Here is a 13,597-nt window from a genome sequence, read left to right on the forward strand (position 1 = left end):
ACATCTGTGGGTGTATGTCATATGGGACAACACAGACATGTGAGACAGATGGCCATCACAAACATTTGGCCAACACATGTTCACACATGGCTATGGAGGATGGCCAGAGACATGTAGCAACATACAGTAGATGTGATGTGTATGTGTGTATACCCTGTTGTACATTGTCTACACATGGTCCAACTACAGCCTTTGTTGAATGGTTATATAGTAGATGTGGAACACTGGACATCCTAAAAGCCTGTGCACAGCTTGTGGAGGTGTCACTTAATTCGACCACATAAGATGTGTTGAACATCATGACTACATACACAGACACCACATCAGGCCACAGATACCATACATTTCCCTTGCTGCTGTTGGACATCACTGTCAGCCATGCACCTCGTGTGTGTGGTATATAATTGTCATGTGGGACATGGTGTATTGACAAGTCTGCCATGTGTGGACTTGGTTGCCATGCAGCTAAGAAATGTTAGCAGTTGTGCAGGGGTGTCATCTGTATGTCTTTCGGTGACCTGTCACACATGACACATCATGGTTTAGTGTGTATACACCTCAGCTACATGGGTCACAATCCACAGTATTTATGTATTGTGTATGCACACAGTCATGGCTATGCACTGTGTGTATTCCACACTGTATAGCAATAGAGACGCCTTATGATTCCATGCAATGGCACTGTGTCTATACTTCATACTGTATAGCAATATAGACGCCTCATAATACCCTTCAATGGTCATGCACATCTGCTGAAAGTGCATTCTATCTGTAGGGCATACAGACAACACTGCAATGTGACACCATTACACCACTGTATATGTGTCAGGACACCATTGTGTCAAACATGTATGCATGTCAATGCACACGTCAGCAGATTACATGTCATACTACATGTTAATGTCAAGGACATATGCCTCACATCAGCCATGTGTACTGTTAACCTCTGCTGGTCTACACGGTGTGTCACAGGGATGCATGCTTACTACAATGATTGTGTGAAATGCATGTCTTCTGCTATGACACATGCTTGCTGTTGTGTGCAACCCAGGGATGTATGATAACTACCACTATTAATGTCTGAGCTGCATGCCGTCTGCTGTATCACATGCATGTTGCATGCCTTCTGTCAAATCACATGCATAGTGTGTGTGTGTGTCTGTGTGTCTGTGTGTGTGTGTGTGTGTGTGTGTGTGTGTGTGTGTGTGTGTGTGTGTGTCTGTGTGTCTGTGTGTGTGTGTCTGTGCGTGTGTGTGTGTGTGTGTGTGTGTGTGTGTGTGTGTGTGTGTGTGTGTGTGTGTGTGTGTGAGTGTGTCTGTGTGTGTCTCTATTGTAATGTAGAGTCTTTGTTTTCCTTCACAGGTGATGTAGGTGCTTCACCCTCCTGCGGTCCATCTGATGTTAGTGTCCCCACAGACTCTAGCAGTGATGATGAACATATGCTTGAGGTACAGGCAGGGTTGTCAGGGGCTGAATCTGTGCCATTGTTTGCCATTCCACCTATATCCCCCTCTTCCCCGCACACAGTTCTCATGCCAACACATACCCCATCACCAGTGGCCATAGAGGAAGGACAGTCAGCGTGTGTTAGCTTGGAACAGGAATGTGTGGTGGCTACGGAAGGTGTGTCTTCACACCATGGTGTCAGTCAAATGACTGCAGATGTGCTACACAGGCATGTGGCCAGTGCTGCTCGTAGGAGGACCTCTGGCCGACATGCACCTGCATTATAGAGTGCAGCAGCTGGTGTCACCAGACGCATGTTTCAGACTGTAATGGCGGCACAGACACGTGCTGAACGGTAGAACAGAGAAGGGCAGAGGTTTCAGAGGGCTGCTATCCATTCTTTAAACGACAACATCCAGGCATTGGCAAATGCTCAACAGCAGATTGCTGAAGTTTTGGACAGACGATTGGGTGACATGGTTGGAATCCTTGACCGTGGCATGACAATCCATGAGCATGAGCTGTCTGTGCTGGAACATCTGGTAGGATTGAGGCATAGGCCACGTGGACGTTGACCAGCAACTCCACCTGGTGCAGGTCTACGTGAACGAGCTACCTCACATGGCCGCTCCCATAGTGCTGGTAGCAGCAGCTGTGCAGCTGGTGCTGCGCTGAGCTCACCAAGACACAGCAAGCCACGTGGACGTGGCCCTGGATGGTCCCAATGGGAACATGGTTCCAGTGGACAAGTGTCATTGGACAGTACCCAATCTGTACCTCTGTCTGGTAGTGCCCGTGCAACCCCTGGCAGGCACAGGTCACGTGGCCGTGGCCGGACACAGTGAGCTGTAAATCCTGGTCTGTACAATCTGGAGCTGTCAATAATACCCCTGTGTAGGCCGGACACATGGCAGAACTGTGTGCACACATACACGCACACACCAGAAACATCTGTAGGGCACCGCAACACTCACATACATAACAACCACACATGGCCAATTAGATCACAGGCCCTAACCCACACACATGATGTCATCCACTGTTGCAGCCTAGGCCCCTGGCAAACATTATCACCCTGTGCATATGATGATGCCTGTACCGCATCCCTGTCATCCACAACATTGGTGCAGGAACATGCTCATATGGTCTGATGCACAGGGTGAACAGAATAGGGAGATAAGTGTATATTACAATTGTTGTGTGCTGTTGACACACAGCAGACATACCATGTAGTACAGGTTTAGAATGCATTGTTTTATGTTCACAGTATGTGTCTTGGTAACAACAGTAACAGCATGTTGGTAATGATGCCCTGCTTTCCTCCTTAAGGTCTAATTGCATGTGCCATGAAGTACCAGTGTTTGTAGTTTCCCATGTGTAAATGTAGAGTACTCACAGGCATGTATGGCAATACCAGCATGCTATACATAGCCTCAACCTCACTATTAGAAAGGCTGACATTCCAAAGATGTCTGCACATCTACTGATCCAGGAGCATGTGAGCTGTGTACTAAGCTACAGTGGCTAGAGACGTGACATCCATACCGGGTGACATCACAGGTACAGTTACATGGTGCGGGGGGTTTACACAGCGGTCTAGCTGATGTCAAAGGTAGAGGCCAGTTGATAGCATGAGGCCTCACTGTGTAGCAGTAATGCACATTCACATTACAGGATGACAACACACAGACACGGGGTCAACGACACTATAACGCACACACTTGATAGTGTTGAGGTGAGGACCCCTGCCTATGTGGTAATCACCATTACAGTACTGTGCACTCACATGACGTGACACAGAGAATGAACATGTACAGGTAGTCAGTAATGCCTAAGACCGACGGCACCAACAGGGTAGTAGATTGCATCACCTGGAGGGGTTAGGAGTCCTATCTGTTCACTATGGTAGCATGCATACTCCATGCACCAGACAGCCATACATACATAAACACACACACTGTGGAGTCCACAATTGAATTCACCTATGTCATGCACATACAGATAGCTAACATGTGTGTGATACACACACCACCCTTGCCTATGTCTTGCTTTCTACACTGCAGTATGTACAGATCTCTACAACAGTGTACAGAGGTGTGTAACAATTGGGATGTATTCCCCACCATACATTGTATATATGGGCACACAAGCAAACACACATGGCAGTACTGTGAATCAAACACCTGCTATCTTATGATATGCCTGACAGGCATGCAGCAGTATTGCCCGCATTACAATGTGTACCAACGCTACCTTCGGCAATTGTGCTGCTATATGCACACAGGAGGACTTAAGTGTTACAGGTGTCAAGTGATTTACAGTCAGTGACACCTTGACCACTGTGTAGGTTGTATGTCTTCACCTTCAATTAACAGAAACATAGCTTAGTGTTTGCACATGTTACGATAGGACGGCTTATGACACACCTGTGAGCTGTCTTCAGCAAACATCCATCTGCAAAGTTGGCCCACCACTTTATGTACACACATCCATCCATACCTGATGTACATCTTACCGTACTGTCAGTATTTCACCATATACAGGTGTCAATGATGGGGCTGCATTGCAACTGAATGTTGTAGTAAGACACAGATGAACTGCAAACATCAGCTACTGCACATGCATGGTAGCTGAATGAACACCACTACATGTACATGTGTGTAGGTCCTACAATCCTGTCATGTAGCCATGTTTGTATGCATTGCAATTGGTGGACATGTGTGATAACATACATGACACATGAACTGTTGTATGATATGATAGTTGTTATGGGTAACCAGTACAGAGGGAATGTTAACTCAGTCAACATTGCTATCACACCTTATTTACTGTTAGCATTCAACAGCAATGGACCTACCTTCCATGTGCATGCATGTAATTGCTGTAGCCACTTGTCTGCATGAAGGACAGCAAACGCTATGCTATGTACATATGTGTTGTGTGTATGTAGGGCATGTACATATCCACGGCACATACATGTATGTCATATCCAAACATGAGTGTGTTTACTGGTGTACAGCAACAGTTATCTGTTACAGCTGTATATGACCCAAGGCCCCTGTTATGTGTACAGCTCACGTGGTTATGAACAGTGGTATCATTGCATTGCATAACACATGATGGAACCCTGTCAGTACATGGGTAGTCTGCACAGTTGCTGTAGAGCTTGGTACAGTCCACTGGTCATGAGTAACATGGTATTGTACTAATGTATGGATGTGTGTTGCTGGTCCAAGGACATGGTGATGTCTGAGGGCTACATCCTAGAATGCACCATTTGACACTGTGATCTGCACCTGACACATCTGTGATGGCTTTTGAGAGTGTACTGGTCAGTACATGTGAGTGGCCTTCATGTACATGGGGACACTACCACCTGGAGCAGTCCGTAACGGTGTTATGGCCCACATGTCTGTATCTGAGGTATACGGTGGTAGTGCTGTTGTGCACAACTGAGCCTTATGCCAGGTGTTCCTCACTGCACAGATGTCAGTATTCCCCATTGTTGGATCTAGATTGGCAGCTGTGATTATGAACGCTACACATCTAGCACTGTTTAGCATACACATACAATGCAGTTGTCCTCTAGGTGTCAGGGTGTTTACTTGGTCTTAGGATATTCATCTATGATTGGTACTATATCTGCGAAGTAGCCACTCCTGGCAGGACATCACCACGGGTGGTATTAGTGTGCCAGGTTTAGATTGGTACAGCTAAGGTGATGGACAGCAGCAGATGTTGTGTAGAAGACCATTGTCAGATATATGTAGTGCAGTGTTCATGCTAACAATGATGACTATCGACACACTATGCCCTTCCATGTTTAGAATCAGAGTGCATACAAGACAGCCCTTCGCTAGTAAGTGTGTGAGCATGCCCAGTACGCCATTGTGTAGATGGGACACATAGTGCATTCCAAACGGACATGAGCTACTAAGTGTATGAGCATGCCCAGTGGTACCTTGTGTTGGTTATGTGCCTCTATGTGTATGGGCATGACCATTGTAACCCTGTATAGCAATAGTGGTCATCCAGGCAACAGATGGCCATACCCCACTTCAGGATGGATTCCTACATTGAACACACTGGTTCACAGGTATGTACACCGTAACTGCCAGCATCCATGTCGATGTCCGCATTTCTCGAAGGTCATATTGACTGTCTTGAAATGTGTAGTGTCTGTGGCACATCTCGTATCTATGTAGTGTTGTAATAGTGGTCCGTAGATAGGCAGTTGTCCTGCTCCCACCATTGGCGTGTGTTTGTCTCCGTCTGCCTTGGGACAGTAATATGCTTTTAGACTGCTCACACTCCATACAATCCCTATCAGCGTTTGTTCCATTGATGATATCACCCACCTAGAAGTATGCCTCTGGGAGTGCTGTGCTCCAGTAATCTCAGTAGCACATTCTGTAACTGTGTAATGCTGTAGTGTGATAAGGTAGTTAGGTCTATGTTCTAACCCCAACCCTGCCAAGTGTGTGTTTCCAGCTATCTGGGGACAGAATAATGCTTTTAGACTGCTCACTCTCCATACAATCCCTATCGGCATCTTTTCCATTGCCGATGATGTCACCCACCTAGAAGTATGCCTCTGGAAACACTTTATTCCAATAATCTCAGTAGCACATTCTGTAACTGCATAATGTTGTAGTGTGATAAGGTAATTAGGTCTATGTTCTAATCCCATCCCTGCCAAGTGTGTGTGTTTCTAACTGCCTGGGCACAGAGTAATGCTTTTAGACTGCTCACTCTCCATACAATCCCTATCGGCATCTTTTCCATTGCTGATGATGTCACCCACCTAGAAGTATGCCTCTGGGAGTGCTGTGCTCCAGTGTTCTCGGTAGCATGTTCTGTAACTGCGTAATGCTGTAGTGTGATAATATAGTTAGGTCTATGTTCTAATCCCAGCCTTACTAAGTGTGTGCATGTTTCCAGCTGCCTGGGGACAAAGTAATGCTTTTAGACTGCTCACTCTCCATACAATCCCTATGGGCGTCTTTTCCATTGCTGATGATGTCACCCACCTAGAAGTATGCCTCTGGGAGCGCTATGCTCCAGTAATCTCAGTAGTGCATTCTATAACTGCGTAATGCTGTAGTTTGATAAGGTAATTAGGTCTATGTTCTAATCCCAGCCTTGCCAAGTGTGTGTGTTTCCAGCTGTCTGGGGACAAAGTGATGCTTTTAGACTGCTCACTCTCCATACAATCCCTATCGGCACCTTTTCCATTGCTGATGATGTCACCCACCTAGAAGTATGCCTCTGGGAGTGCTGTGCTCCAGTAGTCTCGGTAGCGTGTTCTGTAACTGCGTAATGCTGTAGTGTGATAAGGTCGTTAGGTCTATGTTCTAATTCCAGCCCTGCCAAGTGTGTGTGTGTGTTTCCAGCTGCCTGGGGACAAAGTAATGCTTTTAGATTGCTCACTCTCCATACAATCTCTATTGGCGTCTTTGCCTTTGCTGATGATGTCACCCACCTAGAAGTATGCCTCTGGGAGTACTGTGTTCCACTAATCTTTGTAGCATGTTGTATAACTACGTAATGCTGTAGTGTGATGGAATAGACAGGTAGGTACTCTATTCCAAGGCATAACAGGTGTGTATGTTTGGCAGTCATATCCTATGTGTTGGTTATTGTGAGTGGCTAGCTCCAGGATGTGTTGAGTGTGTTTTGTTGCTTTCCTATATAGTGTCCACAAATGTCATGATCGCCCATGAGACTGGGTTGGCAAGACATATACATACATCCACCAATAGGTCTGGTGAGTAAAGGTCAGCAGCTCTACTCTTACCCTTAATACAGTCTGACCTGTGTGACGCAATGAAACACACTTGCCTTGATAGTAACACCACTACATAATGCAGGTGGCACATGTGGTTTCCTTTTCATTCTTGTCTAATGCTTTGGTGTCATGTGGTCTGCTGTTGTGATATAAATTCTATATCTAAGTATGTGTGTGTATATGTATATGTGTGTGTGTATGTATGTGTATATATATATATATATATATATATATATATATATATATATATATATATATATATATATATATATATATATATATATATATATATATAAATATATATATATATATATATATATATATATATATATATGTATATATATACACATCTATAGATAAATATATGTGGACATTAGCACACAAAAATCTACATGATGGAATACATGTCCTATACTATTGAACGCCTGTGCTGGATGATCTGAACGTGATCACCTCAGATGTATGTATATCTGCCATGGCTTAGTGGTAAAGCACAGCATCTGTGGTGTGCAGGGTCCCGGGTTCTGGTTGTGTAGAGATTGGTTATTTTCTTGCTAGGAAGAACAAGGGACATCGAATACGGTGATAGTAAGGCACCTTTAACCAGTTGTGTGCGGATTTGAGTGACAGTAAGCAGTGGTTATTATTTTGGAGGATCAGTATGGGTCATATAACTATGCATTAGAAGACAATACTATGCAAATGAGGTTGAAAATACTGAATCCCGTTTATCCCCAGGGTATGATGCAGATCCCAAGAGTGTATGTGTATAGATAATCGGGTGCAGGACTCGAATATAGGTGAAAGCATGGGGGGGTTGTCAGGCATACTGTACGTACATTGCAGCCCTGTGCCTCGGGATTGCTCCTGCCTTAGCACGCCTAAGCTAGGGGTGTGTCTATACCTGCCTAGTGAAATTGGGAGGGACAACAGCAGTAGTGGAGTAGTCAAGGTGAACAAGCTGTGCAAACAGGTGATAATTAGCACAATCAGCAGATTACATGCCCAGCCTGGACAAAAACACTACGGTAAAGTGACCAAGCACCATACACACAGGTTTCTTCCACACTTTACACCACTGGTGTATACATGTGGGGACATTTCTCGACACAATCCAACCAAATGAGAAGGGCTGCAGCAGGCAACATAGACCAACATGTGCAGAAGGCTGAGGGTGGTGAGGATGTGAATGCTGCCGAACAACCCTTAGAGAGGAGACAGAAGACTTTACAGACCCAGGGCAACCTACCAGGGGCTACATGAGCTGGAGATAGTGGAGCACTATGGGGTGGACAGAGACCTCCTACAGCAGCTTGTTGAGCTGTGCCGGCCACACCTGACACATCGAACAGGCCGAGGGAAACCCATCCCAGTGGATACCAAGGTATGTGTAGCCCTAGATATACTAGCCACAGGTACCTCCCAAAGCACAACTGGGGATATCATGGGTATCTCACAGGCATCTGCATCCAGAGTATTGCACCAGTTCCCAGATGCCATGTCACCACATGCCAGTGAGCACGTACATGTCCTCAACACATGTGAGGTGTTGACCAGCAATATGCGCCTCCTGCACCAAATGGCAGACTACCCTGGGGTACTGTGTGCTATAGCCTGCATGCACGCACGCATCAAAGCACCACCCGGTGAGCGTGGTAGGGCCTACATTAACCGCAGGGGCATACCCTCCAACAGCTAGATCGTATGCAATGCCCAGGGCATTATACTGAATGTGTGTGCTGGCTTCCCTGGAAGCTATGACGATTCTGATATATGGCATCTGACGCAGCTGTGACACACCTTTGCCAATATGGACATCCCCTACAGTCACCTAGTGGGGGATGATGGGTAACCACTGGAGTTGTGGCTGATGACACCCATCAGCAATGCACACACACCTGGACAACTAAACCATAATGAGGCACACGCACAGGCAAGGCATATAATTGAGTGTGTGCTTGAGATGCTCAGGTCACTGTTCTGGTGTCTGGACACATCCGGTGGAGCCTTGCAGTATTCACCAGCTACATGCACCCAAATTGTTATGGTATGTGCTATGCTACACAATATGATCCTGCAGAAACAGTTGCCGCAGGAACAGCATGGGGCAGGGCCACACAGCCCCCCACCAATGCCAAGGCCTGTACAGGCACAGTGTGACTCAGAGGAGGAACTGCCTGAGCTGGACACAGTAGGCGAAAGGAGGCATACACAGTATGACCTGCCCTTGGCAAAGAGGCAACACATGGAATATGCACCGACACAGTAAGTACCCAGGGAATTTCACCCTGTCTGACTTGCACAGACAGTAAAAGGGATGCCAAACATGACACTACCTGTGCTCAGCCATGTATAGGAAGTGCACTGTGTACATCTGACATAGGCAGCCCTCCAGCACCATCCTCAGGTCTGGCACACCCCCAAGGTAAGTCAATCAACCTACCAATTGGCAGTTGTATTAGAATGTGTTTTTACCTGTAGCGATGGTATGGATGTGAGCATACAAGGGAATTTGGTGGCCGACTGTTAGGGCAGCAGACATGACACGTCCATAGTGGCACCATGACATCTGTAGCACATACTGGGGTCACAATAGTAGCCAGTAGTATACAGGGTGTCCTAACCCACTGTAGGTTATGGGCTGAACATCATGTGTGTCCATACAGCCCACACAAGTCTCATACAGCTGGACAGGTGTAGACCAATACAGACAAATGCTATGCAATGTCCTCTGGATATGCCCAATGGATGACCTCAACCCCCACAGACACACACACAGACTACAGCAGGCCAGGCAGTTGGATGTAGGTTGCGAAGGCTAGGACATCTGAAGCCACTATGCTGGTAATTAAAGCTAGGATCTGAAGTACACTGGTATGCCTCTAGCCTCAAATTAGGTAGGTCCACACATTGAAATGGAGTACCTGGCATACCAGTACAGTAGTAGCAAAAGTGTGCAACTGTCAGCTGTGCCCCCCTCCCAACGTACACATGTGAAAGTCATGTGTGCCACCCCCGGTGCTGTGTAGGAATGTGGATACAGTTGGATGTCCCCCCACGCTGTGCAGAAATGTAGCAACAGTCAATGCCACATGACTGTTGGCTACCCTGCAGACACAGCATGCCACCTGTCAGGGTACAACGCAGGGGTCGGCAACACAGTACTGATTATCTGGACAAGTGACACATGTGATCCAGTTGACCATACTGGGCATGCTCAAACACATGAATGTATGATGGCAATGTCAGTTAACAACATGCATAACGGTCATCCTGGGCATGCTCACACACTTAAACACAAGAAGGCCAGGTCTGCAAACACCAGTGGTCCGGACATATCTGCCAGTACATTGCTATACTGTTGGATGACTGTGCTGTATGGTATGTATGTGATACTGTCTATTGTCTGTATATATGACATGGTGTATTGATAATTCAAATCAGCTGTGTGCGCAGGGTGTTTCTACCAACACTTGCAAAGGACGGTTCTTCGTTTGTGGCCAGAACAAGGCCTTTAGATACGGAGTGGGTAAGTCACATTCCAGCAGGTGGGAGCAGTTTTGCATGGGTTTGCGCAGTGTTAAGTGCTGCTGACCTCTGGTTACAGCTCCTTATACTTGTTTAGACTCCACAATTCTTTAACAGTGCAATACTCACATACTGGTAGACAAACGTGCTTACACCCGCTCGCTCCCTCACTTGCACGTGCACCGACATTGGTGCTTGCATTTGTCACTCATGCTGGGTAGGAGCGATCCCTTCTGATGCCTATTACATCGGACTACATGATTACAGTATCGGGTATGGCTGACCATTATGCGACGGCTGGCGTTCGACTGTACGGAATCGGCGGCCTGTCCAGTGACATAATCATATTATATGTGTGTTCCTCATACAATCTGCTCCCATCTGGCTGAAATGGGAACCGATACTCTGCAATGCAGACATGTAAATGTGTTTTGGGAAATGCATCTTTCTGCCGGGTCATGCTACCGCATACCTATTGTAGGTTTTCCATCTTTTAAATTGGCCGAGGTGAGACTTTAGGAGTAACACCTTTCCCACTTTGCATGGGACAGTCCCTCATTAGGCATATGTGTCATGTGAGAATAATCTAGCCATAGCAAATGTCCTGATTAGAGGACAATATTATATTCTACGTTTCTCTAATAGTTGCATGTAACGGTTATTGTATAAATGACACTTAGATATGTTAGGTGAAGTAGCATAAGCAACTTGACTGCTGCTAGACTAAGCTTTGATTTGTGCTAATATGTATATTTCTGTACTATGCATGGCTGTAGGTATGTTCTAATCTGGTACATCTGACATTTCTACAGAGCAGGTCCCACTTTGGCCATTTGGAAAGGTGGCAGCCCTATAGGACCTATATGTAGAGATGTCAGATTTGGCAAGGCAACACATACCCACAGCCATTAGAAAACTGACTACTTTACCAGTTTGCATAAGTTAAGGTTATTCTTGTAGCATTATAGTTGCTAATACTGTTTCCTATAACATCTAGGTGTTTCAGATACAACAAAATCATTTTATGCAACCACTACAAACAGTATATGAACTCTCTTCCCGAAATCATAGACCATGTGCAGTAACATTCATTTTGCAGGACACAACTCCCAGAGTGGAGTGTCCCTCACAAAGGCGAATAGGTGGTAACCCCAAACTATTATACTATCATCTACCTAAGGTGGTCGGCGGAATATGCGCTTTCCATCACTAGCAGACCTCACATACGAATGGGGGAGAATGAACACTGTATCAGGGACACTGCATAACACCCTGAATGACACATTTAGATGATTGGTTCTATTAACCTGACACATTGACAGTCACAGGGCATATGTATTCATTCACATTTGTTGAGGTACATGCTGTTTATGACTCATACATGTTGTCATTCGTCATTACGTGTATTCCGCCACCTGTCCACCTAATATCACTAGTTCTGGAAGTGTTTAGTTAGGACTGTGTTACATTCTGATTCTTAATCATGGACATCCATGATAATTGGGTACAAGACACTGAGATAGTCCCTATGTGTTCCCCCAATGGTTTACGGACTATCCAGTAGATGTGCTCTTCAGGTGTGAGAGGTATAGGCGTCTGCTATGCCCACATAGGAATATTAATTACTTCCACTGGGCGGGCCTAATATATCTCTGCCAACCAACACCTGCACACTTAGGCCCATTATTGCATACCCATGATTCCCTTACCTGACACCCATCTACAGCACTCATGACTCATACTTACTGTGAGCGCAGCTGGGGTATGAACACACCCCTACACACTGTCCACTCTCCCCGTCTTGGGAAACATGTCGTACGTTTTATCAACCCATGTGTTATTACACTTTCACAGCCTATTGTTCTGTGTACAGCTACATCCTGCTCGCATCGATTATCACAGGTTCACCTGTATGGTGAATTTTTGGTGTCCCGCAAGGGACCCCGTTATCCATTTTTAAAGTGTAGACCTTGCAGATGTCTCCCACTGGTACTTTCCTGCTGGTGGTTTTGAAAGCAGCTGTGTATTTACCTTTATTGCATGTCTGTATGTCTGACCAGCCTAGCTGGATGGTGTGGGAGGTAAACGTTTGTTTATTGGACCTCCCAGTATGTTACCCATAATTGCTGTAACGTAACCTAGTTACGTACATGAGTATATCTACAGTAACATATATATATATATATATATATATATATATATATATATATAATATTATATATATATTTCTGTGTGTGTAGATATATATATATATATATATATATATATATATATATATATATATATGTTGTCAGTCATTACGTGTATTCCACCATCTGTTGACCTAATATCACTAGTTCTGGAAGGGTTTAGTTAGGACTGTGTTAGATTCTGATTCGTAATCACGGACATCCATGATAATTGGGTAGAGGGCACTGATATAGTCCCTATGTGTTCCCCAAGTGGCTTACAGACTATCCAGTAGATATGCTCATCAGGTTTGGGAACTATGAGCGTCAGCAGTGCCCACATAGGAATATTAATAACTTCCACTGGGCGGGCGTAATACATCTCTGCCTGCAAACACCTGCACACTTAGGCCCATTATTGCATACCCATGATTCACCTACCTGACACCCCTCTACAGCACTCATGACAAATACTTACTGTGAGCACAGCTGGGGTATGAACACACCCCTACACTCTGTCCACTCTCCCCATCTCGGCACACATGTCATACGTTTTGTCAACCCATGTGTTATTACACTTGCACAACCTACTGTTCTGTGTACAGCTACATCCTGTTCACGTCAATCACTATAGGATTGCCTGTATAGTGAATTTTTGGTATCCCAC

The sequence above is a fragment of the Protopterus annectens genome, chromosome 4.part0, assembly GCF_019279795.1.
Source record: "Protopterus annectens isolate FY-2018-M chromosome 4.part0, PAN1.0, whole genome shotgun sequence".
Classification (NCBI taxonomy): Eukaryota; Metazoa; Chordata; order Ceratodontiformes; family Protopteridae; genus Protopterus; species Protopterus annectens.